Source organism: Triticum urartu, chromosome 1A, assembly GCF_056163025.1.
Source record: "Triticum urartu cultivar PI428250 chromosome 1A, HENAU_Tu73, whole genome shotgun sequence".
NCBI lineage: Eukaryota > Viridiplantae > Streptophyta > Magnoliopsida > Poales > Poaceae > Triticum > Triticum urartu.
Window position 1 is genome coordinate 302,445,121 of NC_141873.1, and position 18,439 is coordinate 302,463,559.

The following is an 18,439-nucleotide window of genomic DNA, read 5'->3' on the forward strand; positions in this document are numbered from 1 at the left end:
GAATTCCTGAAAAAAGCAAAGTAAGATACCCGTCGAGAAAGATCCGACCCAACTGCGCAGCAGTCGGCCCGAATCTCGGGGACTACACCCAGTGGGTGCGCTGACGCGCCCCCACGGAAGAAATCAAGAAAGCAAAGCATCCAAGAGCGAAGGACTCACCCGGATAGTGGTTTGCATTGACAAGAACTCTTGGTTGAGCTGTTGCAGCAGGGCGGCTTGAGCTTGTAGCCGGCTCCGGACCACTTGAGCCGCCGCATCCAGCTCGCCAGTCCCCCCGTTGGGAGTCCACTCGGACACGGCGGTGCTGGCCGCCTCCAGATCTCCCGCCGGCTGGCCTGTGCCCGCGGCTCGGCGCAACTCCGGCGGAGCGGCACCTCCCCCAGCATGCCGGCCCGTCGCCAGCTGCACCTCGAGGCCGGCTCTGCTCTCCGGCTTACCTCCGGCCGGCTCCTCTGGCGCCGCTGACGATTGACCGCCTTGGCCCGCTTCGGTTGGCGCCGCAGGCGGCGCTCTCCCCGCCAAGGCCACGGGGTCCTCCTCCCTCTCCAACAGCGGCGGGTCTTGGATGATCTCCTCCACCAAGGGCAACGGGGTGTCGGGGGCTACGGCTCGGAGAGGAACGGCGAGCAGCGGAGGCTGGCTGCGCGAGCTTTCCGCCTCCGTCTCCACGGTAACCGCCTCCCTCTGGGCCTTGGCTACCGCTTCGGCCTACTCCTTCGCCGCCTGGGCGGACGCTTTCTCCGCCGCCTCGCGCTCCTCCCGCGCTTCTCGGGCGTTCCGCTCTGTGGCCTCCCTAAGATCGGCGCGGGGGTCCACGCGGCAGGAGCTCGAAGACCCTCCAGCCGGCCCCACGACGGAGCCGCCCGGGCCCCGCTCAAGGGAAAGCGGCGCCATGTCCAGCAAGCGAGGAAAAGTTAAGAAGACATTCGAAGAAAAAGAGAACAATAACGAGAATGCGGCAAGGTAATTGAAGACTTACGCCGAGACCGCCTGGGGCTGTTTCACAGCCTTGCGGAAGCGGGCCGCCTTCACGGCGGCCTCATCTCGCTTTGTCGCCGCGGCGGAAGGCTTGGACTTCTTCGGCCGACTGCCGAAGAGGCCTAGAGCGGCCCGGCGCTTCTGCGCACCGCCGGCAGCTGGCGCGACAGACGAGCCCGCGCCCTGTTGGTCGGCCGCCGGCTGGCGACGCGGAGCGACTTCGGCTTCGAAGTCATCTGGCCAGTCCTCGAAGCTCGCGGTGAACCTTGAGCCTCCGGGCTCGGCACTGTCCCCCACGACGGCGTCTTCCATGGCGGTCGCCCCCAAGTCCGGGTCGTCAACGTCATCCACCGTGCGGTCGGGGGCGTACTGGCGTTCAATCCCTGCCACCCCGGCCGGCGGCGCAAGAAGAGGGTTCTGCTCAAAGAACCGACTGGTCAGAAGCCGGCCGTCACGAAGCCGGCTGACGACAAAAAAGAAGATAAAGAGAGAAACTTACCACGGGTGGAGGATTGGCGCGAGAATATGGCGCCTTGCCGTATTGCCAGTCCCCGCCGAGCTTGCAGTTGGCAATGTAATTGACCATGAGCGCCACCTCCGCGTGGGGCATCTCCCATGTGCTCAGCCGGCTTGGGTCGAAGCGGCCGCTCATCTGACACATCATGTGGGGCCGGCTTTGGAGAGGAAGGATCCGGCGCTCCACGAAGGCGGCCACCAAGTCGGCCCCGCGCAAGCCTTCCGACTGAATCAGCACCCGAAGCCGGGAGATGGCGGCGTTCCCGGCCGGAGACAACGACCGGGACCGGAAGCTCCACGAGGGCTGCCTCCCAGCCGGCGGGCCGGCTACTTAAGCCGGCAGGTTGATGTAGTCTCCTTGCTCGGCGACGTTCTTCACATAGAAATAAGATCTCTGCCAGACCTTTACCGACTGGATCAAGGGGATGGGCGGGAACGGATTGTTCTCGCTCACCCTCCTCATGGCGATGAAGGCTCCGTAGGGGGCGGGCACGCCGGCGACGACTGTGCCGAGCTTGCTCTGGAAGAACTCTCCCCAGAGCTCCAGCGTGGGGAGCATCCCCAAGAAGCCTTCGCAGAGGGAGACGAAGGCCGACAGCAGCATCACCGCATTGGGCGTGAGGTGATGCGGCTGGAGGTTGTAGAAGTCGAGGAAGGAGCGCAGAAACCCGCTCGCCGGGACGCCGAAGCCGCGCAGGCAGTGCGAGCGGAAGACGACCCGCTCGCCCTCCTCCGGCGCCGGCGAGATCTCCCTCGCGGGCGCCAGGCGGACCTGTACGCGGTCGGCGCCGGGCAGGCGCCGGGTCTGGCGAAGGAACTCCATGTGGTCTTCATGGACGTTGGAGCCGTCCCAGGAGCTTGACAATGCCATGGGAGCGAGGTGGCATGGAGACGCGACGGCGCTGAGATGGGAAGCTGCGGCGGCAGCGAAAGGAAGAAGACGAGGGTTAGGAGGGACGGAGCGGGAGGGAGCGCGCGAACCTCTGTCGCTCTCCCTCCTCCCCCTACTTATAGGCTCACGTGGCGGAGCCGAGGAGGCGCGGCGTGGGGAAGCGTGGGGATCGATCGTGCCCACTCCCCACGTCCCGCGATTATCGAGCCTTAACGGTGAGACAAAACTGCCTTGAGAAGGCGAGCGGCCCCTGTGGGCCACGAAAGATCCGCGCCCGGACCGAGGCTCACGAGTGGCGGGCCCGGGCCTGCGGCGGCGTCCCGTCGCGCGCGTGCGCTCGCAGGATCCTGCCGCCACGTGGCCGCGAGAGGGCCCGTGGTCAGCACGCAGGTCCCCTCTCCTCCCGCCTATGCGGGCTCTCTGAAGTCGGCGTACGCCCGCAAAGCCGGCTCTTCAGGATAGGAAGCTGACCAAGCTTCTCGTCCCCCTCCTCACCTCGGAACTCGATCAGCTTCGGGGACTACTGTCGGAGTAAATAGCCATGGGTAGCCTAGCCAGCCTCCCCTGGCACTTCTGAAAAAGTTATGAGCCCGCCCGACTCTCAAGAATCCAAGACATGGGGCCGCCTTCCCCTAGCTAGCCGCGACCCTGGCCGGCTTTCGGAAGGCGGTCCGGCTTTAGCCCTCATGAGAAGGCCGACTCCAAGAAGCCGGCTATGAGAAGGCCGACTCCAAGAAGCCGACTCCCCGTAAAGCAGTCAAGACCATACCCACAAAGTTTGCACCCACCTAACGGCGGTGCGACGGGGCGTGGCTACAGCAAAGCCTGCCACCCCCGAATCCCGGAGCACGCCTGGCACAGTGCGCCGTACGGGGTAGGCGTGACCCGTCCGGCGCAGCACTGTTGCCATGCTGACTCTGGCGTCACCCACGACGGGCCGCCAGCCTGGCCCATCGACGGCGGGCCCCTTCGAGCAGAGAGACGCCCGAAGGCGGCCACGCCTCCAACTAGTCGGCCCAAGACAGAGCCGGCTCCCCGCAGCCGGCTTGCCGCCTCCCTCGAAGAAGACGCCCCATTAAGGAGACAAGACACGGTAAGGCTACAGCGATCGCCTGACGGGCGGCGGTACTGTAGCCTCGTTTACCACGATGAAGCTCACGTCAACAAGATGAGGCCACAGTGACCAGCCGCCGACCAGGCCCTGGACAGTGGGGCCTGCCTGACGATCAAGGAGCCGGCCGCCGGCGGGACCCACCTGTCGGTGGGCCCCAGCAGCCGGCGCAGAAGCCGGCGATCATAGTCACAGACGGCTGGGCCCCATACCCAGTCGGATTACCATTGTACCCCGGGGGGTAGGCCTATATAAACCCCCCGGAGCACCCATGCAAGGGGTTGGACTCCCGGCTAGTTCTAGACACCACACAAGGAGAAGAAGCAGGCTAGCCGTGCCCTTTCTTCCTCCTCCCCCCCAAAACAGCTCAAGGAGTGTTGTGTAGCTACTTGATTCATCGAGTGAGCATGCGGAGACCCCGCAGAGCAGCAGTAGGGGTGTTATCTCCTCGGAGAGCCTCGAAGCTAGGTAAGATCCACCGGCGCGCATGTCTTCGCCTCATCCCGCTTCCAGGCACCGGCGATGTCTTACTGGCTCCCACAAAGATAATCCACCCGTTGGCATATGTCGCACCCACCACCCGACAATTACATAGGCCTCACGTCCAAGATTAGTAGACCTACTCTTGCCTGCATCTACTACTATTACTCCACACATCGACCGCTATCCAGCATGCATCTAGTGTATTAAGTTCATGGAAAAATAGAGTAATGCAATAAGAACGTTGACATGATGTAGATGAGATCCGTTTATCTATGGGGGTAGATATAGATCCCATCTTTTTATCATTAGTAGCAATGATACATACGTGTCGGTTCCCATTCTGTCACTGGGATCAAGCACCGTAAGATCGAACCCACTACTGAGCACCTTTTCCCATTGCAAGATAAATAGATCAAGTTGGCCAGACAAAACCCAAATATCGGAGAAGAAATACGAGGATATAAGAGATCATGCATAAAAGAGATCAAATAAACTCAAATACTTCCATGGATATAAAAAGATAGATCTGATCATAAACTCAAAGTTCATCGATCCCAACAAACACATCGCAAAAGAGTTACATCATATGGATCTCCAAGAGACCATTGTATTGAGAATCAAGAGAGAGAGAGAGAGATGAAGCCATCTAGCTACTAACTATGGACCCGAAGGTCTACAAAGGACTACTCACGCATCATTGGAGAGGTACCAATGGAAGTGGTGAACCCCTCCATGATGGTGTCTAGATTGGATCTGGTGGTTCTAGACTCTGCGGCGGCTGGATGAATATTTCGTCGACTCCCCTAGGGTTCTGGGATTTTTGGGGTATTTATAGAGCAAAGAGGCGGTCCGGGGGGCACCCGAGGTGAGCACAACCCACCTGGGCGCGCCTGGGCCTCCTGGCGTGTCCTGGTGGGTTGTCCCCTCCTCGGGACTCCTCCCAGGTGCAACTAGGGCCCAACATCTTCCTTCTAGTCCATAAAAAATCTCCGTAATGTTTCGTGGCATTTGGACTCCGTTTGATATTGATTTTCTGTGATGTAAAAAACATGGAAAAAATAACAATTGGCACTTGGCACTATGCCAATAGGTTAGTACCAAAAATGATATAAAATGATTATAAAGCATCAAAGATTAATAATAAAACAGCATGGAACAATAAAAAATTATAGATACGTTGGAGACGTATCAGGCGCTAGGGGGTGCGCCAAGTGGGGGGAGTCCTACTAGGACTCCAAGTCTTAGTAGGATTCGCCCCCCTCTTATTCCTTCTCATGGAGGGGGGAAATGGGGAAGGAGAGGGAGGAGGAGAAGGAAAGGGGGCGCCGCCCCCTCCCCTAGTCCAATTCGTACTCCCATGGGGGAGGGGGCGCGACCACCCCTTGTGGGCTGCCTCCTCTATCCCCTATGGCTCATAGTGGCCCATTACTTTCCCCGGGGGGTTCCGGTAACCTCCTGGTACTCTGATAAACACCTGGAACGATCTGGAACCGCTCCGGTGTTCGAATGTTATCGTCCAATATATCAATCTTTACCTCTCGACCATTTCGAGACTCCTCGTCATGTTCGTGATCTCATCTGGGACTCTAAACAATATCCGGTCACCAAAACACATAACTCATAATACAAATCATAATAGAACATTAAGCGTGCGGACCCTACAGGTTCAAGAACTATGTATACATGACCGAGACATATCTCCGGTCAATAACCAACAGCGAAACTTGGACGCTCATATTGGTTCCTACTTATTCTACGAAGATCTTTATCGGTCAAACCGCAATGACAACATACGTTATTCCGTTTGTCATTGGTATGTTACTTGCCCGAGATTCGATCGTCGGTATGCTCATACCTGGTTCAATCTCGTTACCAGCAAGTCTCTTTACTCGTTCCATAATGCAGCATCCCGCAACTAACTCATTAGTCACTTTACTTGCAAGGCTTCTTATGATGTGCATTACCGAGAGGGCCCAGAGATACCTCTCCGATACTAGGAGTGACAAATCCTAATCTCGATCTATGCCAACCCAACAAACACCTTCGAAGATACATGTAGAGCATCTTTATAATCACCCAGTTACGTTGTGACGTTTGATAGCACACAAGGCATTGCTCTGGTATCTGCGAGTTTCATAATCTCATAGTCGAAGGAATATGCATTCGACATGAAGAAAGCAATAGCAATAAAACTGAACGATCATAATGCTAAGCTAACAGATAGGTCTTGTCCATCACATCATTCTCCTAATGATGTGATCCCATTCATCAAATGACAACACATGTCTATGGTTAGGAAACTTAACAATCTTTGATTATCGAGCTAGTGAAATAGAGGCATACTAGGGACACTTTTTTTTGTCTACACATGTATCAAGTTTTCGGTTAAGACAATTCTAGCATGAACAATAAACATTTTATCATGATATAAGGAAATATAAATAACAACTTTATTATTGCCTCTAGGGCATATTTCCTTCACTGACCTAGCCCTTGGCCCTATATATATTCACATATATTCCAGAAACACCATAAGCATCCACGAAAAAACATTTCCACCACCGCAACCTTCTGTTCCCGTGAGATTGCATCTTGGGGCCTTTCCTACATCCTGCCAGAGGGGGATTTGTACATCAACTCCATTGCCCTTCTGATGAAGCGCGAGTAGTTTACCTCAGACCTACGGGTCCATATCTAGTAGCTAGATGGCTTCTTCTCTCTTTGATTCTCAATACCATGTTCTCCTCGATGTTCTTGGAGATCTATCCGATGTAATCTTATTTTGCGGTGTGTTTGTCGAGATCCGATGAATTGTGGATTTATGATCAGATTATCTATGAACATTATTTGAATCTTCTCTGAATTCTTATGTGCATGGTTTGATATATTTGTAATTCTCTTTGAACTATCGGTTTGGTTTGGCCAACTAGATTGGTTTTTCTTGCAATGGGAGAAGTGCTTAGATTTGGGTTCAATCTTGCGGTGTCCTCACCCAGTGACAAAGTAGGGGTAGCGAGGCACATATTGTATTGTTGCCATCGAGGATAAAAAGATGGGGTTTACATCATATTGCTTGAGTTTATTCCTCTACATCATGTCATCTTACTTAAAGCTATACTTCTTCTTTATGAACTTAATGCTCTAGATGCAGGCAGGAGTCGGTCGATGTGTGCAGTAATAGTAGTAGATGCAGGCAGGAGTCGGGCTACTTGACACGGACATAATGCCTATATTACATAATCATTGCCTTGGATATCGTCATATTGCACGACAGTAATTTGTTCACTCACTGTATTATTTGCCTTCCTGGGTCTATTTTCCATCATATTAGTTTCCGATCTACTATTTTGCAATCTTTTATTTTCAGATCTATAAACCAAAAAAACCAAAAATAGTTTATCTTTTGGTTAGTTTTATTTATCTATCTATCAGATCTCACCTTTGCAAGTGACCGTGAAGGGATTGACAACCCCTTTATCACGTTGGGTGCAATTGTTTGATTATTTGTGGAGGTATTGGCGATTTGCGCGTTCTTCTCCTACTGGATTGATACCTTGGTTCTTAACTGAGGGACATACTTATCTCTACTGTGCTGCATCACCCTTTCCTCTTCAAGGGAAAAACCAATGCAAGATCAAGAAGTAGCAGAGATCAACATGAGTAGCAAATGACTCACAAAAGGAGGCCACTATCTTAGAGTCAAGTCCATATTTAGTGCTAAACTTATGAAAAGCATCGGCATCCATAAAAGATTTAAGACAATCAAACTCAAGTATTATACCTGACTCTTTACCTTTGTCGAGTTCCCAATCTTCAGAGTTGCGTTTAATTCTTTCCAGGAGATACCATCTGAATTCAATAGTTTCCTTCGTAAAGGAACCAGTTGAAGAAGAATCGAGCATGGTTTGATCATCATGAGAAAGCCGAGCATAAAAATTATGTAAGATAATTTCTTTTGGAAGCTCGTGATTGGGGCATGTGTACACCATGTACTTAAGCCTCCCCCAAGCTTGAGTGATGCTTTCTCCTTCACGGGGCCAAAAATTGTATATATAATTCCGATCACGATGAACCAGATGCATACACCGGTGCGTGTCGGTCCTAAACAAACGGTTTTTAACCCCTTTCCGCGAACATATGGAACCGTCTCCAAGTGAGTGTGGGCGATAGGGGGGTCCTTCCCACACAACCCAGAAACCGTCGGGGATAGGGAGCCTTGATGCATACAGTTGTCCTTGTATAACCGTTTCCGATATCTCGAATATCCCAAACGCTTCATCCTTGCCACTTGTTTGTGCTCGCATTGCCATCGCAGTCAAAGTTTTGTGGTTCTACCAAAAACCAGGCAGATTCTAGGCACGACAGTTTTCTAGGTAGATTCTAGGCACGGGAGATTTACGATGCTTGGCACATCACGAACCGTTCATGATTATAAACCATGTATGATAGGTAGACAATCACACACATTTTAGTTTTCCCGCACCGTATGTGATAGTGTCTGACATCACACATGCTTTGCAAACGACAACTGTGTGCATGCTTGCACACGTTTCCTCTTTGTGAACCGTCTCGGATTATGGTGTATATCGCAAATGTTTGTGTTTTACCAACCGTGTGTGCCGTAATGACCCGCACAATGTAATTTCTCCCTAATTTAATTGTTTCTATTTAAAATTGTACCTAATTTAAACTTGAAAGTAGGCTATAACTTTATTCATATCCATCAGGTTCAAACAACCAATGCATTATTCGATTCACAGGTACATATGTTTAAGAATTACAGAAGCACCAAATAAAGAATGATGTACCAGGGTTCTATACTTGTACTATTACAGATGGTAAAGAAAGAGGCGACAAACATTCTAGTTGTTGAACAAGGTGAAGCGGAATGGCCCTATCGTGCTCTTCTGGATGTAGAAGGCATGCATGACTCTAGTCCAACCCCTTGTGATGGCCGGCCGCCAATCATGTAGTATGAGAGGTAATCTTGAGTAAACTGCTTCAGGATCCACTGCAAAAGAAAAAAGATTCAGATATTCTCATCTAACACAACTCATTACGGGCAGTAAAAAGAAGGCTACATGGTTCTTACTTACCACCATGCAGTTCACTGTTGTCTTGCATAAAGTGTAAACAAATAGTTCGATTGACATCTTTTGACCCATTTTAGTAACAATCTTTATCAGTTTCCTCACTTGATGTTGGTTCATGAATATCTCATTGCCCCATACGTAGAAAGGGTCGAAGTGTGGATCTTCGGCAATGATATATGTACCTAAAAGCACCAAGTTAATATTAGAAGCTAAACAACAATTGAAAAATGATGTAGTACAACACTCCATCCATCCCATTATATAAGATTTTATTACATGTATATCTAGACATCATCAGAACATTAAGGTAACACTCTTCCTTGTTGCTATGTAGCCTGGGATTGCATATTTAGTCATTCAGTACAATGCATGTTGCTAAACATCAATTGAAAAATGAAAAGGCATGTTAACTGCAATATCCTTAGCAGCAACCGAATATCGTAATTCATAGTGGTATTATTGAAACTGTTATTGATGAAATTGAACTACACAGCAAATAGTTGCACATATAGAGCATCACATTGTGAAGAACTGAAATAAACAAGTCATAAGGACATCTCTAGGCGATCCTTAAAAAGTTGAAGGACTAAACCCCTTAGTGGATATATATATATACTCCAGCAATTTTGGCCATTTCTAGTCGATCCCCTAAACTTAAGGTTGTAAACTTCAATTTGATCAAGTCCAAAGCAGGTTCAACCGAAAGTAGCATGCATTCAAACATAAACATGCATTCAAACATAAACACAAATAGTTTTGCATAACCGGACATAAAACATAAATTTAAACTAAGCTAAACTAAACTACTTTCGGTCGAAGTAGAGGTCAAGCCAATCCTTCCTCGTCATGTACAGTGTGCCGCGAGCCTGGTCCGGGCCAGTACCGTCGTCGGGGTCATTGGGGTGGGCACTCCTCCACTCGTCCATGTCGATCTCCTCGTCCTCAGCGCCCACCTCGACGCCCTCCGGGCCGCCGTTGCCGCTGCCTTCGACCTTGTCATCTGAGGAGAGCGCGATAACCTCGTCGCCCTCTGCGCCGTCGTCCTCGCCGCCTTCGACCTTGTCATCGGAGGAGAGCGTCATAACCTCGTCACCCTCCACACCGGCAAAGATCGCCCGCTCCGCCTACACGAGCTCCGGGTGATGCCGGCGGAGCTCTTGCATGTAGGCCTCATCGGCGGCCTCAGCCTCGAGACGCTCCCACACCTCGCGGTCCTCCCACGCCATAGCAGAGCCCACCACCCTGGCTCCGGCGGAACGAGGTGGACCGGACGTGTGCCGAAGGGAAAATTGAGCCTAGTCGTCTTGCCATGGTAGCAGACCTGCCAGCGGTCGTACTCCATGGCCGTGAGCTCGGCTATGTGGAAGCTACCGAGCCCCCGGCAGGTGTGGGTCTCTCGATCTGTAATCTCGACGACCCACGTCCCCCACCGCCACTGCCGGACCCCGAAGTAGGACTTCATCGACTGCCGGGTCCGGGGGGAGGATGGGGAAGTCCGCGAACCGGTGTAGGTGTGCGACGGTGGGCGGATCGGGGGACCGACGACGGTGAATCGGGCCCGCGGAGGATGATGGGGACACCTCGGTGGCCACCTCACTGGCATCGGGCGAAAAGGCCGCGATAAACCTCTTTTTGGCCATTGGCTACTCGATCTCCCCGACACACATGCATAGGTTGAGGATGGAGGCGCCGACGATGGCGGCGACCTACCATTGGTTTCGAGGGTTGTAGGTGTCTGTGTGAGCGGAGGTTGTGTTTGAGGAAATACTACGGCAACTGGAAATTTTACTAGGCGGGAGTAACAAGGCGGGGCTACTGAAAATTTGGATCAAGGGCGAGCAGATATTTTTGAGATTGCGAGGGATGCAGAGGCGGGAGTAAAATGCCGCGGCTACTGAAAATTTGAATTAAGGGACTAAAGTAGAGCGGGAGTAACAGACATCACACACGGTCCGCACATACTAATCGTGTGCTATCAAACATTAAAACCTTCCAGGCGGCAGATATTTTCAAGATTGCGAGGGATGCAGAGGTGGGAGTTTTGGGGGAGCGAGCTAGTGTGCTTGACACGCCGGCTGTGGACTGTAGCCGACGCACCTTCTCGCGTAAGCCATAGGCGTACTATACACCAACGGCGCTCCAAGATATTTTGTACTATATCTCACATGGTTGGTGAGAATAAACTGTGTGGGATCTACTTGATTTGAATTACAAAATGGGGTCACAGTGGCAATGGACAGTGTTTGAATTGCTAGTCCTTTTATCTGCAGTGAACATGCAACTGTATGTGTGTCGTAAAAGAATTGGAATTATTCAGGGTTCGTTTGCACATTTCATACATTAAACTGGCTTTCTAGCCATTTCAGGTGCACAATTCAAAATTAAACTACATGCACATGCTCAGGTGCATACAAATTGGTTGAAAAATCAAATCTGTGTCCTTCGGTGCATGCTTAGGTCGCATGGAACAAATGGGAATGAATTTTTCGGGGTTCGTTTGGCCTTTTCTATACATTAACTGGGTTTTCTAGGCATTTTATGTGCATAATTAAAATTTAAACTACAAGCACATGCTCCAATGCACCAAAGTTGGTTGAAAAATCACATGTGTGTCCTTGGGTGAATTTCTAGGTCCCATGCAAGAGATGGGAATGAAATTCAAACACCATGGCATTGTTGATTGCCGGCAAAACGTTGAGATGCCTGGTTTTTAAATTCTAGTAAATCCAAAAATCGTCTGAAATTCACGAAACTTGGCATGCTATCATGGAGCGGCAACAACATGCCGTGGTGAAAATTTTGTCCCATTTGGGGCAGGTTCGGATATAAGCTTCTCACAAACCAGAGCTTCTCACAACAAGCATGACGGTTTCGACAGGGAACATACCACCTTTGGTGACGGGATGATATCCGTTGCCTCTTATTGCTTTCAAAAAATTTCTAGTGTCAACATAGAACAACATGTGTGTTCAATCTTGGGATTTTTCGGGGTTTGTTTGGCCTTTTTTATACATTAACTAGGTTTTCTAGGCATTTTATGTGCATAATTCAAATTTGAGCTACAAGCACATGCTCCAATGCACCAAAGTTGGTTGAAAAATCACATTTGTGTCCTTGGGTGAATTTCTAGGTCCCATGCAACAGATGGGAATGAAATTCAAACACCAGGGCATTGCTGATTGCCGGAAAAACGTTGAGATGCATGGTTTTTAAATTCTAGTAAATCAAAAACTCGTATGAAATTCATGAAACTTGGCATGCTATCATGGAGCGGCATCAACATGCCATGGTGAAAATTTTGTCCCATTTGCGGAAGGTTCGGGTATAAGCTTCTCACAAACCAGAGCTTCTCACGACAAGCATGATGGTTTCGATAGGGAACGTACCACCTTTGGGGACGGGTCGATATCCGTTGCCTCTTATTGCTTTCAAAAAATTTCTAGTGTCAACATAGAACAACAGGAGTGTTGTGTTCAATCTTCAAATTTTTCGGGGTTCGTTTGGCCTTTTTATGCATTAACTGGGTTTTCTAGGCATTTTATGTGCATAATTCAAATTTGAACTACAAGCACATGCTCCAATGCACTAAGGTTGGTTGAAAAATCACACGTGTGTCCTTGGGTGAATTTCTAGGTCCCATGCAAGAGATGGGAATGAAATTCAAACACCAGGGCACTGTTGATTGCTGGTAAAATGTCGAGATGCCTGGTTTTTAAATTCTAGTAAATCCAAAACTCGTATGAAATTCATGAAACTCGGCATGCTATCATGGAGCGGCATCAACATGCCGTGTAAAAAAATTGTCCCATTTGGGGCAGGTTCGGGTATATGCTTCTCACAAACTAGAGCTTCTCACAACAAGCATGATGGTTTCGGTAGGGAACGTCCCAGCTTTGGGGACGAAACGATATCCATTGCCTCTTATTGCTTTCAAAAAATTTCTTGTGTCAACATAGAACAACAGGAGTGTTGTGTCAATTTTTGGGATTTTTCAGGGTTCGTTTGGATATTTGTATGCATTAACTGATTTTTCAATGCATTTATGTGCATAATTCAAATTTGAACTACATGCACATGTTCCAATGCACTAAGGTTGGTTGAAAAATCTAATCTGTATCCTTGGGTGAATTTCTAGGTCTCATACGAGAGATGGGAACGAAATTCAAACACCAGGGCACTGTTGATTGCCGGCAAAATGTTGAGATGCCTGGTTTTTAAATTCTAGTAAATCCAAAACTCGTCTGAAATTCATGAAATTTGGCACGCTATCATTGAGCGACATCAACATGTCGTGTTAAATTTTTTGTCCCATTTGGGATAGGTTCGGGTATATGCTTCTCACAAACCAGAGCTTCTCACAACAAGCGTGATGGTTTCGGTAGGGAACGTCCCACCTTTGGGGACGAAACGATATCCATTGCCTCTTATTGCTTTCAAAAAATTTCTCGTGTCAACTTAGAACAACAGGAGTGTTGTGTTAATTTTTGGGATTTTTCGGGGTTCGTTTGGACATTTTTATGCATTAACTGAGTTTTCAATGCATTTATGTGCACAATTCAAATTTGAACTACATGCACATGCTCCAGTGCATATAAATTGGTTGAAAAATCAAATCTATGTCCTTGGGTGCATGCTTATGTCCCATGCAAGAAATGGGAATGAATTTCAAACATCAGGGCACCGTTGATTGCCGGCAAAACATTGAGATGCCTGATTTTAAATTCTAGCAAATCCCAAACTTGTCTGAAATTCATGAAACTTGGCATGCTTTCATGGAGCGGCATCAACATGTCGTGGTAAATTTTTTGTCCCGTTTGGGGCAGGTTTGGGTATATGCTTCTCACAAACCAGAGCTTCTCACAACAAGCATCATGGTTTCGGTAGGGAACGTCCCACCTTTGGGGATGAAACAATATCCACTGCCTCTTATTGCTTCCAAAAAATTTCTCGTGTCAACATAGAACAACAGGAGTGTTGTGTCAATTTTTGTGATTTTTTGGGGGTTCTTTTGGACATGTTTATGCATTAACTGAGTTTTCAATGCACTTATGTGCATAATTCAAATTTGAACTACATGCACATGCTCCAGTGCATATAAATTGGTTGAAAAATCAAATCTGTGTCCTTGGGTGCATGCTAGGTCCCATGCAAGAAGTGGGAATGAATTTCAAACACCAGGGCACCGTTGATTGCCGACAAAAGATTGAGATGCCCGGTTTTTAAATTCTAGTAAATCCAAAACTCGTCTGAAATTTAGTAAACTTGGCATGCTATCATGGAATGGCACCCGACATGATGTGGTATTTTTCGTGTCCATTTTGATAGAAGGCGCACTCGAATAATGACAGCCAACAAAGGCATTTTGAAAAAATAGCTGCCACTTTAATATCTCAAATGTTTGTATAATTCAAACCATGTGCGTTCTGTTAACCATTCACGTGACACCACGTGTCTTGGTTTTAATGGCTGTAGGAGGTGCCGTGTGGACAACTTCTTGACCTTGACTGAACAGGAGGCGTGCGAGCGCTGTCCGGTGCGCAGGCTGACCGAGAGGCGTGCAAGCTATCCTCCAATGCATAGGCTCACTGAGAAGCATGCGAGCTGTACGCTGCCTAGGCTCACTGGGAAGCGAGCCCTTTGACTTCCATGGTCGCCCGCCTTCCTCTCCATTAATGGCGCCCGAGCCGCTGTTTAATACAGGCGGCCTTACTGTTCGCCTCCCATTCCCCTCCCCCCCCCCCCCCCCCGCAGACCTCCACTGCCATGGCGCAGAATGATCATCTGCCACTAGTCTTCAAGTTTGGTGAAGTCGACTCCCAGCCGAAGGAGATAGAAAATAAGGAGGAATGGGGCCTCATAGACATGGCCCAGAACGAGCTGACCGCGGCGGTTGCTTCCCCTGCTCCCATCCCAGCTCCCTTCCCCGCGCCCGCGCCAGCGACCATCCCTGTAGCATTGACGGGCTGGTCGCCGAGCACTATCACAGAGCTGGAAACCGCGGGCATCAGCGAGGTCTCTGCGGACCCACGCGAGCTCGTGTACATGCCAGCGCCAGCGCCCGTGCCCGTGCGTGCCCATCTACCCACCGTGGCGCCGGTCCCCGTGCGTTTGGCTGCACCTGCCGCGCCCGTGCGTATCCCTCCACCCACCGCGGCGCCGGTCCCCATGCGTTTGGCTGCACCCGCTGCGCCCGTGCCCGTCCCCCCCCCCTCAGCGGCATGGGACACTGCCGTCGACCAGTACCTCTCAGCGGCGCCAGTTGCCGTCCTCCCGCACCCCGCTCATTGATCGCGCAACGACATGATGTTTGATTTACAAGTGCAGAACATTTTTTGCTGCCTTGAAGACTTCAACAACGACGTCCCGGAGGACGACAACGACGGCGCGGCACACCGCCTCCGTCGCCGCCGGAAATAGTTTTTTGGGGGTTTAATACTGTATCTCGAATTCTTGATCATATGAATATAAATTCGCAGTGTGACTAAATGAAAGATATGGTTTGAACGAACTTGCGTTTTTATCTCTTAATGTACAGACTTATCAAATGATTTTCTTTTTTAAAAAACGTCAACGGTTTTTAAATATAAAACACCCATCGCAAAAGTTTTAGTTAGAACACCCGTATGCAAACCGACAGCTTCCCCAGGAAGCCAAGGGAAAATGTGCCGAGCAGGATTTCTGCATCCCTTCAACGCAAACGGTTGTTTTGCATGACCCGTGTGCAACCACGTACAAACAATTGGGTAAGATTTGCATATCTGTCATTTTGGGTATGTTTCCATTTCTCAAACTGGAAAGATTGACATTTGTTTATCTAGTAGCATTGCCATTTGTCAACCTTGTAACACTGCGATTTGTCAAAATATGCAGCTACAAATCACTAGCACTATCTAATTTTTGCAACTAAAATCACTAGCACTATTCATATGGACACTACTAGCAGGCGTGAGTTCATGGATGCATATGCAAATGTACCATTGATTACATACACCAAGTCATCAACCCACAACGACAACGAGGGTACACGTTGGATTATAGATCATTTCCAACAAAACATTCTAGTAAAGTTTTTCTCACACAACAAATAACAAAGCGATGAAATGAACTTCAGCTCATCCACTCGTTGGCGTTGGAAACACTTGCTTTGAACCAAAAGTGATTCTCTGGGAAGGGACAGCTACTATCAATCTTGAGACCAACGCAGGACTGATCATCCAGGCTGAAGAGGCCTATTTCAATACCCATATTGCGATGGTAGGGAAGCATAGTAATGTCCGAGGTATGGATACAGTTGCTTCTCATAAATGGTAGTAATGTTGTGTCAACAACAGCTAGATCGCCTTCCACCATCATTGGATAGTTTTGTCCAAGGAAGAGCGAGTTTCCTCCAAGACTTTCAATACTGAACCAGGGAGAAGGTGTTGGTGCTAGTACACTAGTATCCATCCCGAATACCCTGCAATGGATGTTGGAATAGGTCCGAAGAGTGCGACCATACGAGACAACACCTGCTTCCTTAGTAACATCAGCAGTGCCCCGTATACAGACAAGAAGAGGTGACCCATCGGAATAAGTTGCCAGGCGCCACTGAGTATATGGGTCCTGCTCGTCCTCATGCTCGTGAATAAAATTTCAAGTATATGTGGTGGAATGTTCACAGGACCTTGGAAACACAAGAAGGTTAATTAGTAAAGGGAAACTAGCTAACCCGCATGCATGTGGATGAAACAATTATAATTACGGTGGAAGACAAATGTACCGAAATCATGAGGATTCCATGCAAAAACAGTTCCACGAGTGGTGGCAGCAAACACAAGACCCTCGTATTGAATTGCACCACAGTACTCATTCGTGTATAGAAACTTATTTTTGAGCAATATCCATCGAGTCGAACCATGAAGTACGGCAACAAGCTTGTCGAAGATAGCGACAACATAAGCATTCCTATAAGCCCAAGAGCGGTTGGGAACTCGACAAATTGCTATCTTCCGTAGATGACAGTCAGCATGATCGTATTTGAACTCACGTAGAATACCGGTGTACTCAACCTCTGGGAAGTCGTCTGAGATTTTTCTAAGTGGAACCCGATGACGAGTGTACACATTCACAAGTTCCCAGTCGCAGTTGTACCCAATATAAACAACCCAATCTCCATTTGCGCCTCCCCAAGCCTTGCCCTCAAGCGATGGCATCTTAACATCATACGTATCATTATCAAGCAGCATCAACTTACACAAGGCGAGGCTTCCCTCGTCCCCGCGCTAGCCAGCAGGGTCACAGCGAAGAAGATAGGGGAGATCAAACCGCTCCTGAACCCTTGGGTTCCTTGTAATGATGTTATTAGTTGAGTCGAGAATGATCTTGAACGAACCTGCCATGCTAGCTGAGGTGATGACGTCGCACCGATCAATGAGTTCCTCCACCGCGTCATCATTTAGATCGGGGCAAGAATAACGGGGTCATTTCCGGCTTATTCCCTCCATGGAGAAGATGATCAAACAATGGCAGAAGGAAGGGTGAAGGCAAATAGAGGAGGGATGAAGAGCTAGCGTGCGACAGCAGTTCCAAATCGAGAGGGAAAGGCGAAGAGTCAGTGGACGGTTGCCACGGTACACGAAGAGGCGCTCGGGGAGCGAACGGTTGCCACAGAGGTCACACACTGATGACAACGGCCGAGTGAACCGCATGCAATCCCATCACACAACACACACGTCTTGTTAAGTTGAACCGTTTATGTTCTCTCATGTCAACGCAAATAGTTCATCCGAGTGAACCGCATGCCGTATATCGCACACACCTTGATCTGGCTGACTGTTTCTTTTGTGTTGCCTAATCACAAATAGTTCATCTGAGTGAACCGTATGCTGTATATATATCGCACACACCTTCATCTGGCTGCCTGTTTCTTTTGTGTTGCCTAATCACAAACAGTTCATTCGAGTGAACCGTATGTTGTGTATCGCACACGCCTTCATCTGGCTGGCCGTTTCTTTTGTTCCTCCTCATCGCAAATAGTTGATTGAACTGAACCGTATGCCCTTCATCGCACACGCAACTAAAATCTGGACCGTGTTTGATGCACCCTCCATCGCAAACATTTTCACCTTTTTGACGGTTTTCATACACCACCTTTTGCGATTATTGCATCGCACACAGTTTCTCGAAGGGTGTCTGGTCGTAGTGTCGCGTTAGCAGCATCCTGCAGTAGTGATAGGATAAAACTTTTGATGAAATTCTAATTTCAATCGATTCCAATCCCACGTTCCAATATCATCACATATCCTATACCACAGCAATGCCTTTCCCTTCAAAGATAAAGGGAAACCTTCTTATTACCTTCATCTCCGGGTAAACCTACAAGATTAA